This window comes from Caretta caretta, chromosome 14 (assembly GCF_965140235.1).
Source record: "Caretta caretta isolate rCarCar2 chromosome 14, rCarCar1.hap1, whole genome shotgun sequence".
Lineage (NCBI taxonomy): Eukaryota > Metazoa > Chordata > Testudines > Cheloniidae > Caretta > Caretta caretta.
Genome location: NC_134219.1, coordinates 37,798,652 through 37,816,056, shown reverse-complemented (window position 1 = coordinate 37,816,056; position 17,405 = coordinate 37,798,652). Strand labels below are relative to the sequence as shown.

At 48.0% G+C, this 17,405-nt stretch overlaps 1 pseudogene; it reads left to right on the top strand.

The window, feature by feature from the left end:
* Positions 1-822: 822 nt before the first annotated feature.
* On the top strand, positions 823-1,780 carry LOC125629860 (olfactory receptor 11A1-like; annotated as a pseudogene).
* The last annotated feature ends 15,625 nt before the right edge of the window (positions 1,781-17,405 follow it).

The following is a 17,405-nucleotide window of genomic DNA, read 5'->3' as shown; positions in this document are numbered from 1 at the left end:
AAAGAGAGGCCCCAAGCTGCTTCTGCTGGGCTAAGAGTATAGTTGGATAGGTTAACAATATTGCTGGGTGGGTTGAGGGAACCATTGCTGTGGCCTCTTGTGGCATGTAGTAGTTTAGAAAGTTTAGTGTCCTTTTTCTTTTGTAGAGAAGCAAAGTGTGTGTTGTAAATGGTTTGTCTAGTTTTAGTAAAGTCCAGCCACGAGGAATTTTGTGTGGAAGGTTGGTTTTTTATGATCCAAGAGAAGGTTAAGAGTACAGCTGGTCAGGATTTTTTCTGAAAAACTTTTATCCAACACCAGCAAAACTGAGACAGTAAAGATTGTAATACTCAGTGAGTTACAGGTGGGATTTTTGTAGTTTAATGGGAGTTGCATGCCAAACTCCCATATGCCCACAGCAGGTAAACATAGAGGTGGGAATATTCAAAGTGCCCTAATAGACTCAGATGCTCAGTTCCCATTAAAATTAATGGGAATTTGGCATCCTCATCCCCTAGGCAGCTTTGGAAAATCCCATCCAATGTTTGTGTGACAGTTACATGAGTGATTGTTCCTATCATTTCATTCCATTTGGTCCATCTTTCCTTGAATACCTCCATGATTAACCTAATTCAGGCAGTAAGACATCCCATTTCTCTCAATTCGTTGGTGGTGGTCAATCTTCTTTCAGTAGATGGTGTTTGGTTTTGCAACCATAGGGATGAAAGCCATTTATTGACATAGGACTGCATTTGAAAGGCTGGGTCTAGTCCCAGAATCTTTCTGGTTTATTGTCTGTCTGTGCTTGATTTATGCGCTGTGCTTTCTCTAGACACCCCGCACATGACAGATGTTGAGAGGGGAAATCAAAATGACGTTACAGAATTCATCCTCCACGGGTTCAGGAACCTCTACCCATTCCAGATGGGTCCCTTTGTGCTGGTTCTCCTAACATACATCACCACCGTGGCTGGGAACACCCTGATCATTGTCACTATTCTGGTTGACACGTGCCTTCACACCCCCATGTATTTCTTCCTGGGAAACTTGTCCTTCTTGGATATCTGGTATACGTCCAACATAGTCCCCAAAATGCTGCAAGGTTTCCTGGCTGAGAAGGGCATGGCAAACTCCTTCAGTGCCTCTGTCATGAAGCTTTATATCTTTGGCTCCCAGGCTGCCACAGAGATCTTACTGCTAATGGTGATGGCTTACAAATCGCTACTTAGCGATATGCAACCCGCTGCATTACATGGCTCTCATGAACCAGAGGGTGTGCATTAAGCTGGCATCCTGCTCTTGGCTGGGTGGCTTCCTCTTCAACCCAGTGCTAGTTGCCTAGATTTACAGGCGACGTTTCTGTGGCCCTAATGAAATCGACCGTTTCTTCTGTGATTTCATGCCTCTGGTAAAGCTGTCATGCAGTGACACCCATCTGATCACTTTATCATCATTGCTGCTATCAGCTTCAGCCACCCCGATCCCCTTCTTACTAACCCTGACATCCTATGCATTCCTCATAGCAGCGATAGTAAAAAACCCTTCCAACACTGGAAGACAGAAGGCCTTCTCCACCTGCACCTCCCACCTTACTGTGGTCAGCACTTTCTACGGGGCTCTGGCCATGGTCTACATGGTCCCAAAAGCCAACTCAGCCGTAAACTTAAACAAAATATTCTCTCTTCTCTACAGCCTTGTCACCCCATTGCTCAAGCCCCTGGTCTACTCCCTGAGAAACAATGACGTGAATGACGCCCTGAGGACCATGGCCGCTAGACTGATGGATTTTTGAAGGAGATAAAGGGAAAAGGGAGAGTGATGGATTTTAAAATGAAAAATACTGGGCCACATACCCAGATGGTGTAAACTGGCATAACTTCATTTGAATCAGTGGAGCTGTGCAAGTTTGTGCAGGCAGTCCTCGACTTTATGACAAATGGCACTTACGACATTTATAAATTGAAGTATAAAATCAACTTTAGAACGCCGGTTTCGACTTTATGATGCTCCCCCATTCATAACACTCTATGTATGGGAAAATAGGTTCCAAGTTGTGACATTTCGACTTAAGACGCGATTTTCAGGAACCAATTGGGTCTTAAGTCCGAGGACTGCCTGTACTAGCTGCAGATCTGGTCCATGCCAACCCCCGCCCCCCACCACCGATTTAACAGACAAGGGAATCCCATGTTATAGTCCCTGCTGATCAGGATGAATATCATAAACTGTTTCCCAGAAACATTTTCTCAAAAATTGAACTGAGTTCACATTCAGACCTGTTGTTTTTCTTTATTATTGAGGTAGCTAACAAAGATTGTAGTCAGAACTGGGGCCTCGTTCTGCTAAGTATTATCCACAGTCCCTGCCCCTGAAGAACATACAATCAAAAAAGACTTTAATTTGCCCACAAACAGCTGCCTGGAAGGACAGTACAGTGATTAGCATCCTACTTTCAGAGGTGGGAAACCTAGATTCAATGTATTACTCTGCCACGGACTTTGTGTGTGACCTTGGGCAAATTGCTTTGTCTCTTTGGGCCAGATGTTCGAAGGTGTTAAGGTCCCTACACTGTTTAGATGCTTTTTTAAATCCCACCAGGAGCCAGATTCACAAAGAGATTTAGGCACCTAACTGCCACCTTAGGTGCCTAAATCCCAGAATAAGGCCCCTCTGCGATTCTGCCGCCAAACCCTGTGGAAACTTAAACTTGATCAGGGCTCAAAGCTTGCCTACTACTTTGGAAAATAATGAAAACGTCACTGGGCTATATAGAGAGAGAAATCACAAGCACAAGAATGGCTCTAGTCTAGTGGGTAGAGCACTTCTGGGGAGGTGGGAGACCCAGGATCCAGTCCCCCTGCTCCACTGCATTTTTTAATTATTTAGCCACAGTGGAACCACTTCATCTGGAATGCTTTAGTTGTGGATTGGTCCTGCTTTGAGCAGGAGGTTGGACTAGATGACCTCATGAGGTCCCTTCCAACCCTGATATTCTATGATTCTATGATTGAGACTGAGGCTGAGATTTTCAAAGCTGTCTAAGGGATTCAGTCATCCAAATCCAAATAAAATCACTGGGAACTGGGTGTCCAAATACCCTAGACAGTTTTCAAAGGCTCAGCTGGAAAGTACATGCTTACTCTTTGTGAATGGGAAACAGAAAAGAACTCAAAGTCTAGGGCCTTGTTTACACTACAGAATTTTGTCAACCAAAGTCACCTTTTGGCGACAAAACTGTGGAAGTGTACACACTGCAATGTCCGTCCAAGCGACAAAAGTCCCCTGTTTTTGCGGCAAAATAAAACCACCTCAAAGAGAGGTGTAGAGGTTTTTGTGGCAACGTTTTGGCAACAAACTGAAAGTATGGACACCGCACTTGGTTTTTTCTCTGTAATTGGCCTCCAGACATGTTCCACAATGCCCATTCTGACCGCTGTGGTCAGCAGTTCAAACTCCGCTGTTCTGCTCCCAGGTACACAGACATCCACTCCTTCCACCCACCCCCCAAAGTCCCGGGAATTTTGAAATTCCACTTCCTGTTTGCTTGGCGTAGAGACCTCACATCGCATCTTCCCAGCTGACCATGGTGGCTCCATGCAGCAAACACTCTCCCACTTGGAGCACGGCTGAGTTGTTGGATCTCCTGAGTATATGGGTAGAGGAAGCTGTGCAGTCCCAGCTCCGCTCAAGCCACAGGAATTTCAACACCTACGGGCAGATTTCTCATGGCTTGAGCGAGAAAGGCTACAAACGGGACACGGTGAAGTGCCAATCCAAGATAAAGGAGCTCAGGCAAGCGTACCAGAAGGCAAGGGAGGCAAACCGTCACTCCGGTGGTGCACCGAAGACATGCTGCTGCAATAAGGTACTGGACGCCATCCTCAGTGGAGACCCCACCTCCACCCCCAAGAACCCCACTGATACTTTGGAGAGACAGGAGATGGAAGACAATGGAGTGAACCCCTAGATGACCTTCAGAGGTCCCTTCCAACTCTATGATTCTATGATTCAAGGCAATGACCTGGTCAGCCATCTAAATAAATCATTTGTATTTTAGGTCATTAAAATAAGAAGCTATAACAAAAGAAATGCATGACTTTTCCTCCCAAAATGTAATATCAAGAGCATGTGTTTGAATTGTGAGTTTGTGAACAGGTGTTTGTTGGGGAGTCCATGGGTGTATTTCACAGTAATTGCTGTGTGTATTTGTTGTAATCTCTATGTGTTTGTAAAAGTCCTCATGTATGTTTATAACAAATGTGTGTTCACAAAAATGAGAGTGCATTTGCAGAGTTGTGTATTTGTGTCTGTCTGTGATTGTGTTACAGACCCTGTAACACTATCTGTTTGCACCTGTATCCCTGTATATGTGTTAGGGATTTCTTAGGGCGTGCATCCTGTGTATATGTATTGTTCTTGTGTAAGAGAGTGTGTGTGTGTGTGGTGCCTCTGACCCTTTGAACATGTATGTTTTTTAATGCTCATAATTAGCATGTTTGCTTTGTTTCTACGTGAATAAGAACACATTTGTGTTTATACCATTGTGTCTGTGTTTGTGCCTATTGTATAATTGTGTGTGTGCATGCAGATATGTATTTTTGCATTTGTGTCTGAGCTTTTGAACAGATCAGCCAAAATGAGCCATAGCCCCATTTTAGAAACAAAGAAACAGGAAAACCAGGAATAGAACTTGTGTGTCGAGGGTCTGAATTTGATGTACTAGTCATTGGGCGACCTCATTTTCAGTGGAGCTAGCTCAGATTTATACTAAAATAACTGAGAGCAGAGTCTGTCCCATTAAGTTTCAATGAATTGTATTTTCCCTTGTGCTCATAAAACAACAAAACCCATGTGGTTATTGATGCTTCAAGAGTCAGTCAGACTACACTGGTGAATAATATTCATCACGGGTGTTAGTAATGGCAGGATTGGATAGGGGGGTGGGAGAAACAAAAGATTTGTTTTCCCATACCCATATTCAATATAAAAAAAATCAAAATTTCACATTTCTGAAAAATACCAATAATTCTATAAACTGATCAAAAAAGAGCAAAACATTTTTACACCATGTCTGAGAAAAATGTATATTTTATTTTAAAAAATCCATTTTTCTTTATGATCTAATATTTTCCTTCATTGATTTTTTGCTATAGAATTTTGCCCCATTATTTGGATTTGGTTTTTGTGCTTTTCCTCATATCTTTTTGCTTTCTGATTCCCAGCTTCTCACATAACATTTGAATTTTAATTTATTGAAACCTTTCTTATTTCAGCTTCCATTAATTAATTTTTGGGAAGACAGTTCTACTTTAAATTCATCAAGGGCTGGAATCTGCCTTTCTCCCTCTCACGGTGTAGTGCCTTAATCTCTGAATAGACATATCAGTTCTTCGGAACTACTCCTGGAGTTAGGTGTTACTCATTGGAGGGGTGAGTGGCAGCAGTCTGGGTTGGGATTTTTAAAGGATTCTCAGGGAGTTGGGCACCCAAATCCAATTGAATTTCACTAGGTATTCCTACCTGACCCCTTTAGGCCTCTTTGAAAATCCAGCTCTGGTGCTCAGGCCTGATTCCACAGACACTTATCACCATGGTACAGTGTTTACTCCTGGCCGCAGACTGTTCATGGCCAACATTACCTTACTTGGATTCCTTTTCCTCACGTTAGAAGGAGTTGGGTGCAGTTGTCATTGGGGTATTCCTTGTAAACATGCCACCCCTCAGGGAGCTGGTAAAGAGAAACAGAGAGGTCAATGCGAAGATTAAGTGCATCTGATAAGATAGTCCTGGACTGTGTGGATCCATAAAGGTGCTAAAGTTTTTGGAGCCAGGCTTGAACTCATGGCTGAGCTGATTTCTTTTCCGATAACAAAATGCATGACTTGAGCACCAGGCATCGCCCAAAATTTGATCTGAACTCTGCTACTAATGTCCCTCTGTTTAATTTCTAGTGCTTATTAATGTGTTTAAAAATTGTATTTTTCAAGTGGAAGAAAAAAATGAAAGAAAGTGGGAAAAAGTCATTTTCTTTCATGTTTTTATTTACTTTCCTTTTCTCCCCCAATATTAAACAGGGGGCAGAGTTTTTTTAAAGGTTTAAAATGTGAGAGAAAGCAACACTTTTTCTTACTTGTTCAAACTTTTGAACACTTTTCCAGCAAGGGAAAAATGTTTTAAGATACAATGAGGTGTTTTACCTCCTTTAAAAAACAAAACAAAAAAAAAACATAACTTTTTTCAACTTTTTCCATTGAAGTTTTGTCAATACCCCATTTTTCAAGTTTTGGTTGAAAAAATGTCAGCCACCCCTAGATGAAACCCCATTCTTCCTGCTCCAAAATCACAGGCCTCAGTCTTTGGAGTTCAAAGGTTTCAGAGTAACAGCCGTGTTAGTCTGTATTCGCAAAAAGAAAAGGAGTACTTGTGGCACCTTAGAGACTAACCAATTTATTTGAGCATAAGCTTTCATGAATTGGTTAGTCTCTAAGGAGTTCAAAGAGAATCTGTGTTACCTGTCACCAGTATAAGGCCTTTGACAAACAGTTAAGCAAGTCTGATTGTCACCCCACACATGCTGGGAATGGGTTGAAATGGGGCTCAGAGGCCAGTTAATCTGCCTGCTCTCACCTAGCCAGCCCTAACTAAAGATAAAGCTAAGCAGGGTGAGCCCAGCTGGGGAAAGGAGACTCAGAGAAGAGGGGAAGAAAGTTCCCTCTCTCTGGGAAGCAGCCTGAAAGAAGGGTAGAGTAGAATGGTCACTCCAGAGTCAGCTGGAAGCCTGAGAGGACTCAGGCACCTCAAGGAGCTATAGCCTGTGTGAACCCCGCTGTGAAGGGAGGAATGTGCTAGGCCCCTGGGCTGTGGGTTGATTGAGGCACAGAAGCCTGTGTTAGAGAGGGGGCCATTCTAGAACAACAGAGGCACACCTGTGAGGAGGTGGCTACCGGCTGAGCCCAGCCAGGCTGAAGGTTTTGTTAATATACATTTCTGTTGGACCATGAGTGAAGGACTGTGAAAAGTGGAGGGCCAGGACACTCTTGTAGCTGGAAGCTAAAAGACAATGGGGGAAACTGAGGCAAAAGTTGCCAGACTGCTGCAGCCAGCTCAGAACGGGCGTGTTGGGGCAGCAACTTCGCCACACTCCCAACACACATTAGCCAGAATATACGACGATCACAGTCCGGAGGGGGTGGGTATCTAATCAGGCTTCTATCGCTGACAGATGAGATGCATGGTTTCACATCTGTGAGAGACAGTTCTGTGCCAACACTCTAAGCAAGTGACATGCCCGTGTCCTCTGCCTTTATTGTCTCTGCAGGTTCAATGTACCCATCCAATGGCGAGTGGCAATCATACCCCAACACCTGGCTTCATCCTCTTGGGATTCGCCAACCTCACGAACCTGCTGGATTTGCTCTTTGTGGTCTTTGAAGCCCCAGCCGATGAGCTGTCCATATACCTTCTCAGGCAGTCTTCTGTCCCAATACCAGGTCCTGGGCCACTTTGCCAGTGGCTGGTGGGGAACCCAGATACCTCTGCAACTCCAGGTGCCACTCCAGGGACCCTCTGACTAGCACGCTAGGCCTGCTCAGTCTCAAACCCCGTTGCTGTGCCCCAACGCTCTATCTCCTTGCCTACCTCTGGGTTCACCCCTGGAGCTTCCTCCACTCCCTATGGCTACTTCACCCCTCTAGGCCTCCTGTAAGACTCCCTAGTCCAGGGCAGAACACCAGGGCTTATTGACCCCCTGTATCTCCTCCTTGTCCCAGGCCAACTCCATTTCTCTCAGTGAGCAACTGCAGACATCCTGCCTCCCAGCAGCCCATTCCTGCTTGGGCTTCCTGGCTTGATAATGCTCGCCCAGCTCCTCCCACAGCTGGGCTTCATCTGCCATTAGGTCCTATCAAGCCCTGGTTTCCCTCCATGCACAGCATCTAAGGTTGATTGGCCCCTCCCAGCCCACATTAACCCACTCAGGGCTCCTGTGGTGTGGACACCCCATCACACCCCCAGTGCACTTTTCAGGTATTGATCTCAAAGCACCTTACAAAGGAAGAGAAGTGTGGCTAACCCCCTTTTTCAGATGGGGAAACCGAGGCATGGAATCATAGAATCATACAATCATAGAATATCAGAGTTGGAAGGGACCTCTGGAGGTCATCTAGTCCAACCCCCTGCCCAGAGCAGGACCAATCCCCAACTAAATCATCTAGGCCAGGGCTTTGTCAAGCCTGACCTTAAAAAACTTCTAAGGAAGGGAATTCCACCACCTCCCTCAGTAACGCATTCCAATGTTTCACCACCCTCCTAGTGAAAAAGTTTTTCCTAATATCCAACCTAAATCTCCCCCACTGCAACTTGAGACCATTATTCCTTGTCCTGTCATCTGCTATCACTGAGAATAGGCTAGATCCATTTTCTTTGGATCCACCTTTCAGGTAGTTAAAAGCAGCTATCAAATTCCCCCTCATTCTTCTCTTCCGTAGACTAAACAAGCCCAGTTCCCTCAGCCGCTCCTCATAAGTCATGTGTTCCAGACCCCTAATCATTTTTGTTGCCCTTCGCTGGACACTCTCCAATTTATCCACATCCTTCTTGTAGTGTGGGGCCCAAAACTGGACACAGTACTCCAGATGAGGCCTCACCAATGTCGAATAGAGGGGAACGATCACGTCCCTCGATCTGCCAGCAATGCCCCTACTTATACACCCCAAAATGCCATTGGCCTTCTTGGCAACAAGGGCACACTGTTGACTCATATCCAGCTTCTCGTCCACTGTCAACCCTAGGTCCTTCTCTGCAGAACTGCTGCCTAGCCATTCGGTCCCTAGTCTGTAGCGGTGCATTGGATTCTTCCATCCTAAGTGCAGGACTCTGCACTTGTCCTTGTTGAACCTCATCAGATTTCTTTTGGCCCAGTCCTCCAATTTGTCTAGGTCCCTCTGTATCCTATCCCTACCCTCCAGCGTATCTACCACTCCTCCCAGTTTAGTGTCATCCACAAACTTGCTGAGGGTGCAATCCACACCATCCTCCAGATCATTAATGAAGATATTGAACAAAACCGGCCCCAGGACCGACCCTTGGGGCACTCCACTTGACAACGGCTGCCAACTAGACATGGAGCCATTGATCACTACCCATTGAGCCCGACAATCTTGCCAACTTTCTACCCACCTTGTAGTGCATCCATCCAGCCCATAGTTCTTTAATTTGCTGACAAGAATACTATGGGAGAGCATGTCAAAAGATTTGCTAAAGTCAAGGAATAACATGTCCACTGCTTTCCCTTCATAAACAGAACAAGTTATCTTATCATAGAAGGCAATTAGATTAGTCAGGCATGACTTGCCCTTGGTGAATCCATGCTGATGGTTCCTGATCACTTTCCTCTCGTCTAAGTGCTTCATAATTGATTCTTTGAGGACCTACTCCATGATTTTTCTGGGGACTAAGGTGAGGCTGACCGGCCTGTAGTTCCCAGGATCCTCCTTCTTCCCTTTTTTAAAGATTGGCACTACCTTAGCCTTTTTCCAGTCTTCTGGGACTTCCCCCAATCTCCATGAGTTTTCAAAGATAATGGCCAATGGCTCTGCAATCACATCCGCCAATTCCTTTAGCACTCTCGGATGCAATGCATCCGGCCCCATGGACTTGTGCACGTCCAGTTTTTCTAAATAGTCCCAAACCACTTCTTTCTTCACTGAGGGCTGGCCACCTCCTCCCCATGCTGTGCTGCCCAGTGCAGTAGTCTGGGAGCTGACCTTGTTCGTGAAGACAGAGGCAAAAAAAGCATTGAATACATTAGCTTTTTCCACATCCTCAGTCACTAGGTTGCCTCCCGCATTCAGTAAGGGGCCCACACTTTCCTTGACTTTCTTCTTGTTGCCAACATACCTGAAGAAACCCTTCTTGTTACTCTTAACATCCCTCGCTAGCTGCAACTCCAGGTGTGATTTAGCCTTCCTGATTTCATTCCTACATGCCCGAGCAATATTTATATACTCATCCCTGGTCATTTGTCCAATCTTCCACTTCTTGTAAGCCTCTTTTTTGTGTTTAAGATCAGCAAGGATTTCACTGTTAAGCCAAGCTGGTTGCCTGCCATATTTACTATTCTTTCTACACATCGGGATGGTTTGTCCCTGTAACCTCAATAAGGATTCTTTAAAATACAGCCAACTCTCCTGGACTCGTTTCCCCCTCATGTTATTCTCCCAGGGGATCCTGCCCATCAGTTCCCGGAGGGAGTCAAAGTCTGCTTTTCTGAAGCCCAGGGTCCGTATTCTGCTGCTCTCCTTTCTTCCTTGTGTCAGGATCCTGAACTCTACCATCTCATGGTCACTGCCTCCCAGGTTCCCATCCACTTTTGCTTCCCCTACTAATTCTTTCAGGTTTGTGAGCAGCAGGTCAAGAAGAGCTCTGCCCCTAGTTGGTTCCTCCAGCACTTGCACCAGGAAATTCTCCCCTACACTTCCCAAAAACTTCCTGGATTGTCTGTGCACCGCTGTATTGCTCTCCCAGCAGATATCAGGGTGATTGAAGTCTCCCATGAGAACCAGGGCCTGTGATCTAGTAGCTTCTGCGAGTTGCTGGAAGAAAGCCTCATCCACCTCATCCCCCTGGTCCGGTGGTCTATAGCAGACTCCCACCACTACATCACTCTTGTTGCTCACACTTCTAAACTTAATCCAGAGACTCTCAGGTTTTTCTGCAGTTTCGTACCGGAGCTCTGAGCAGTCATACTGCTCCCTTACATACAGTGCAACTCCCCCACCTTTTCTGGCCTCCCTGCCCTTCCTGAACAGTTTATACCCCTCCATGACAGTACTTCAGTCACGCGAGTTATCCCGCCAAGTCTCTGTTATTCCAATCACATCATAATTCCCTGATTTTGCCAGGACCTCCAGTTCTCCCTGCTTGTTTCCCAGGCTTTGTGTATTTGTATATAGGCACTTGAGATAACCTGCTGATCGCCCCTCATTCTCAGTATGAGGTAGGAACCCTGCCCTCTCACACGCTCCTGCTCATGCTTCCTCCCGGTATCCCGCTTCCCCACCTACCTCAGGGCTTTGGTCTCCTTCCCCCGGTGAACCTAGTTTAAAGCCCTCCTCACTAGGTTAGCCAGCCTGCTCGCGAAGATGCTCTTCTCTCTCTTTGTTAGGTGGAGCCCCTCTCTGCCTAGCACTCCTCCTTCTTGGAACACTATCCCATGGTCGAAGAATCCAAAGCCTTCTCTCCGACACCACCTGCGTAGCCATTCATTGACTTCCACGATTTGATGATCCTTCCCCCGGCCTTTTCCTTCCACAGGAAGGATGGACGAGAACACCACTTGCGCCTCATACTCCTCTATCCTCCTTCCCAGAGCCACATAGTCTGCAGTGATCCACTCAAGGTCATTCTTGGCAGTATCATTGGTGCCCACGTGGAAAAGCGGGAAGGGGTAGCGGTCCGAGGGCTTGATGAGTCTCGGCAGAGTCTCCGTCACATCGCGAATCTTAGCCCCTGGCAAGCAGCAGACTTCTCTGTTTTCCCGGTCAGGGCGGCAGATAGATGACTCAGTCCCCCTGAGGAGAGAGTCCCCGACCACCACCACCTGCCTCCTTCTCTTGGGCGTGGTGGTCGTGGAACCCCCAACCTTAGGACAGTACATCTCATGCCTTTCAACTGGTGGAGTCTCCTTCTGCTCCCTTCCCCCAGACATATCATCTGGGCCACTCCCCGCAATGGTACCTGTGGAGAGAACATGAAAACGGTTACTTACCTGTATCTGCGTTGCTGGTACATGGATGTTCCCCCTTCTTCTTCTGGAGGTCACATGTTACCAAATTTCTTCACCGTCCTCCTGTCCCCACTGTGCAGCCTGCTCTGAATCTTCAGAACCTTGTGCCTGTAGAAGCATATCCTGACATCTGTCCAGGAAATCTTCAGTTTCTCTTATGCAACGCAGAGTCTATACCTGTTGCTCCAGACCTTGAATCTTCTCTTCCAATATGGAGAACAGCTTGCACTTTGTACACACAAAGTCGCTTCTGTCCCGTGGAAGAAAGACAAACATGACACATCCAGTGCAGGTCACAACAGCTGAACACTCACCATCCATATTACCTTCCTATATTACTTCCAATTACTTCCAATTACTTCCAATTACATATTACTTCCAATGGCAGCTCCACTGATTTCAATGGGAGCATCTAAGCCAACTCTGGAAAAACTCACCTTTAGACTGAGATTTTCAACTCAAACGACAGGATTTGCATGCCAGTCCCCATTAGAAATTTAGGATATTTAGTATCTGTGTCAGAGGCCCAACAATAACCGTCCAAGTGTGATTACGGCCTTTTACTGTGTTTTCCGTTTCCCGTTCGTGGTGGGATTACAATGGGCCCTGGCCCTGGAAGTCCCAATGAGCTACAATTCCAGCCGTGTCCAAAGAATATAGTTCTAGGAGGGCTCTGTGATTTCCTGCACGGCCTGGGCAGATGCAGATTTGCTCTTTACTGCTCACTCATTCTGAAAATTTGGCCCGGAACTGTGTCACAAGGGTCTGTGAGTTGGGTACATGCCGAGAAATGCCCTGAGGCCCCCCACTCAGGCTGGTGCAGAGAGGGGATCAGAGCTCGGAGGCCCTCCAGCGTGACTCTCTCTCTCTTTCCCCTCTCCACCTATGTACCTTGTGTACCCAGCTGCGGCTGGGCTGAATCTCGCCCCAGGGGGCCAAGCCGAGGGACACCCTGTTTCTCTCTTGCTCTATCCGAGGGTCTCTCCCAGTGTCAGGGTCACCGTCCACTGACAGAAGAGGTGTCTGAAGGTTGCAGAGAGTCTCGCTTGCTCAAGTGGAGATGACTCCGTCGAAGGCAGAGTGGCACCTGCCGACATACTCCGCTCCCGCAGGCTCTGTACACCAGCTACCTTGTCCCTGAAGTACGGGGTCTCCCCTCTGCCCCACACAGGAGCCCTCATTACTCACTGTGTCCTCCAAATATAAATGGGAGTGGTTTCCCTGGGCTTTGTCTGAGGGTCTGAAAGTCCAGGAGAGCAAGGTGGCCACCTGTCAGGTGAGACTGCTGTCTAGAACTGTCCTTCAGGAAATGTGAGTGGGGTACTCAGAAGATCCTAAAATGTACTGCATAATGGACACTAGCACAGCAGAGAGTGAGGGGTGGGGAAAGGCCAGCTATACTGTACAGTGGGCACCAGGGTCAGAAGAGGATAAGGGGTGGGGAAGGGATGTCTATACTGTATAATGGGCACTAGGGAAGCAGAGGGTGAGGGGTGGGAAGGGGCGGCTATTCTGTATCATGGGCATCAGGGGCAGCAGAATGTGAGGGGTGGGGAAAGGGTATCTATACTATGTAATGATCACTAGGGACAGCAGAGGATGGGGGTGGGAAATGGCAGCTATTCTGTATAATGGGCACAAGAGGCAGCAGAGAGTGAGGGGTGGGTAAGGGGCGCCTATACTGTAAAATGGGCACTAGGTGAAGCAGAAGGTGGGGGCTGGAAGCGGTGGCAATACTGTATAATGGGCAGTAGGGGCAGCAGAGGGTGAGGGACGGGGAAGGGGTGGCTATACTGTATAATGGGCACTGGGGCAGCAGAAAGTGAGGGGTGGGGAAGGGGCAGCTATACTGTATAATGGGCACTAGGGGCAGCAGAGGGTGATGGGTGAGGAAGGGGCAGCCATACTGTGTGGGATACGTGTGTGGGAACACGTGTAACGTCACCTCTTTGAGTTAAACCCCACATGGCTTGAGGTCATTCTGCCTGGGAGTAACTGATTTATTTCATTGTGTCCGTGTTAGTGGGATTTTGCATGTGTGTGCTTATGCCCAATATCTTTGCCAGTGTGTGCATTTTGTGTGTGTGGGGGGGGTCTGTATGTGTTGACCTCCCATGTGTGTCTCTTCATATGTGGGCTATTGTTTTGGGGCTTTGAAGTTTTATGTGGGCTTTGAGGTAAGAGCCTTAAACCCTCCTACAAGTGCCACTTTCAGAGGGTGGTACTAAAGGGAGAGACTCTGCTGTGAAGTGGAGTGGTTGGCTTCTCCTTGAGCAGGCTGTTTAAGTGTGTGCAATTCTGGTCTCCCATGTTTAAGAAAGATGAATTAAAACTGGAACAGGTGCAGAGAAGGGCTACTAGGTTGATCCGAGGAATGGAAAACCTGTCTTATGAAAGGAGACTTGAAGAGCTTGGCTTGTTTAGCCTAACTAAAAAAGGCTGAGGGGAGATATGATTGCTACCTATAAATACATCAGAGGGATAAATACCAGGGAGGGAGAGGAGTTATTTAAGTTAAGCGCCAATGTTGGCACAAGGGCAAATGAAATATAAACTGGCCTTCAGCAAGTTTAGGCTTGAAATTAGACAAAGGTTTCTCACCATCAGAGGAATGAAGTTCTGGAACAGCCTTCCAAGGGGAGCAGTGGGGGCAAAAAACCTAACTGGCTTCAAGACTGAGCTTGATAAGTTTATGGAGGGGAGGGTATGATGGGACTGCCTACAATGGCATGGAGCCGATCTGCAACTCCTAGCAGCAAATGTCTCCAATAGCTAGAGATGGGGCACAAGATGGGGAGGGCTTTGAGTTACTACAGAGAATTCTTTCCCAGGTGTCTGGCTGGTGGGTCTTGCCCACATGCTCAGGTCTAACTGATCACCATATTTGGGGTTGGGAAGAAATTTCCCCCCGGGTCAGATTGACAGAGACCCTGGTGGGTTTTCACCTTCCTCTGCAGCATGGGGCACAGGTCACTGCTGGTTTAAACTAGTGTAAACGGTGAATTGTCTGTAACTTGAAGTCTTTAAATCATGATTTGAGGATGTCAGTAACTCAGCCGGAGGTTAGGGGTCTGTTACAGGAGTGTGTGGGTGCTGTTCTTTGGCCTGCAATGTGCAGCAGGTCAGACTAGAAGATCATGATGGTCCCTTCTGGCCTTCAAGTCTATGAGTCTATGTGATCTCATTGAGGGGGGAAACTGAAGCAGCCCACAGCAGAGCCACACTCAGCTGTAGGAGGCCATGGTGACCTTCAGCACAACCGGGATCAATTTCATTTGAAACAGGAACGCTCTGCTTAGGACAAAAATAATCATTCAAAAAAAAAAAAACCCAAAGAAGCCTGCTTCATTATGTGTTTGTTAAAATCAGTCCTGTTAGCAAAGCTCCTTCTAAAAAGAAATCTCTCCAATTAGCCTTGCAGTACCTCTGAGCAAACAGAGGCATACAGGACGACACACTGGTCATTAGAACTTCAAGTGCCTTAATGAGCGCTCCGAGAAGGGCTGGGCCCGGCCTGGAGAGCTGACAACACTCTCGAGGAATTACAGGCCAGCAGCAGAAACAAAGTTACTCGTCTCTTTAATGGGTCCCGCCGCGGGCCATTAGAACAACAATGCTGCCGGGAAATGTTGGTCTCCGTGGCAGTCTCGTGGGGGCTGATTAGAACAGAAAGTCAGAGGCATTGATTAAACTTAGACAAAGGAAGGGACAGGTCTGTTCCTATGGCAGATAGCCCCGATGGGTAAAGCCAAAGGAGTCAAGCCGTTCATTCCCAGTGCCCGTGACAGGTGATCCCTCCCTTCGTAAATTCCATCAGACCCTCAGGTAGTGAGGGAATGTGAGGGGGCTGGGGGGGGGGGTGGTCTGCAGTGAAACAGACATGTAAACAAACCTCAGTTTCCCACGAGGTTAGCAAAGGCGTCACGGCCCGGGGGCAGTGAGCAAATGGCAATTCCGGGTTTCTAGGCCTCAGTGACTGACGGGCATTGCTGTCCTGCCCGCAACCCCTACCTCTGCCGATGTCCTCGGTCCTAACCCACAGTCCCCTTCTCCCCCACCCCGTTCCATCTCTGGGCTCACAGACACACAACTGTGCTGGTGCCCCTCAATCCCAACCTGCTGTCCCAGCCCTGACTCCCTTACAGCTCTGCCGATGGATCTCAGCCCTGACTTACAACACCCCTGTTGAGCCTGTAATAACGCTGCTCCCCGGCTCTGCCGATATGTCACAGTAATGAGCTGTCATTGCTGTCCTGTCCCAGACACTCAACGCTGACAATTCCCCTCCATCCTGACCCTCTGCGATCCAAGTTCACAGTCCCCCCACCCCCCACACACATTCAGAGCTCTGTCAATGCACCACTGTTGTGACCTGCAGCTCTCCTCCTGCAGCACTTCTGTCTCCTGGCCCAGGCCCTGCGTCCTCAGAGCTCTGGTATTTCTGTTGAGTTCTGAGTGGCAGCAGCCCCGGCAGGCCAGGCCCAGGCCAGAACTGAGCTGTCTCCATGCATCACAAAGCAGCTTGCACTCCCCCCGCCCCGCGCCCCCCACTCACAGAGAACGGGCATCCTTCCTTCCAAGAGGGCGCAGAAGGGAAATACGCACACACACCCACACCCGAGCGAGAGAAGAGGACAGCAGGGATGCATGCACCTGCACCCACACACTGAGCAGGTCTCATTCCCTCCAGCAGGGGGCAACAACAAAACACACACACACAAATGCACAGCAGTTCCCACAGCCTCCGGCAGGGGGAACACCCTCACACACATACTGTCCCAGATCCACAGGATCGGTGCTGCGCCCCCAGCTTTGGACCAGTCCCTTGCAGGACCCCCTTTGATGGGCCAGACGCCAAAAGGGTCTCACCCTCCCTTCAGGGGAGGCCACACAGACTCACCGCCTCCTGGACTGAACCTTTGGCACTCCAGCCCTCCTGCTTCACCCCGTGAGCTCTGTCCAGCGAATCCAGCAAAGCCAGATGCTTGGGAGAGATGTGTCCACTCGGCAGGGACCTGGGCGCCTCCCCGGGGTTCACAGTGACACTCAGGCAGCGTGTGCGAAACAGCCGGGTTTATTAGTCACATGGACACAGCCTGGGAAGCTCTTAGGTTAGCACAGAGAAATGAATGTTAAAGCATCCTCCGTTCTGGTCAGCCCCGGACCCAGCCGAGCTGGAGTGAACCCCGTGTCCAGGCTGTGTCTGTGTGTCTGTCTGACCTCCGTAGTCAGTTCCCAGGAGACAAAGAGAGCATCTAGAAGCCACCTCTTACCCCCACCTCACCCCTTCCTAGTCCTTCGTTCTCCAGCTGGGGTCTTTGGTCACTTTCCCTGCTGAGAAGGAGGGAAATCCAGGAGTCAGGGGAGCTGGCATTATCTCTCTGGCCCCCTTGTTCATCTCGGTCAGTTTCAACCAGTTCCTTAACAACTCTTCATTCCACCTAGACAGGGAGGTGATGCACACACTTCTGTGTCTTTTAGCCTTTCCTGAAAACACACATAGTCCTTTCCCCCCACTGGGTAACCATGCACCATATAGGGGAAACTGGGGCAAACAGCGGGGTCATAAAAATATTACCAAAAATTCCCCCTTCCTCACAAATACACACAGAGCAAAATATCACCAAAAATATTCAAGCTT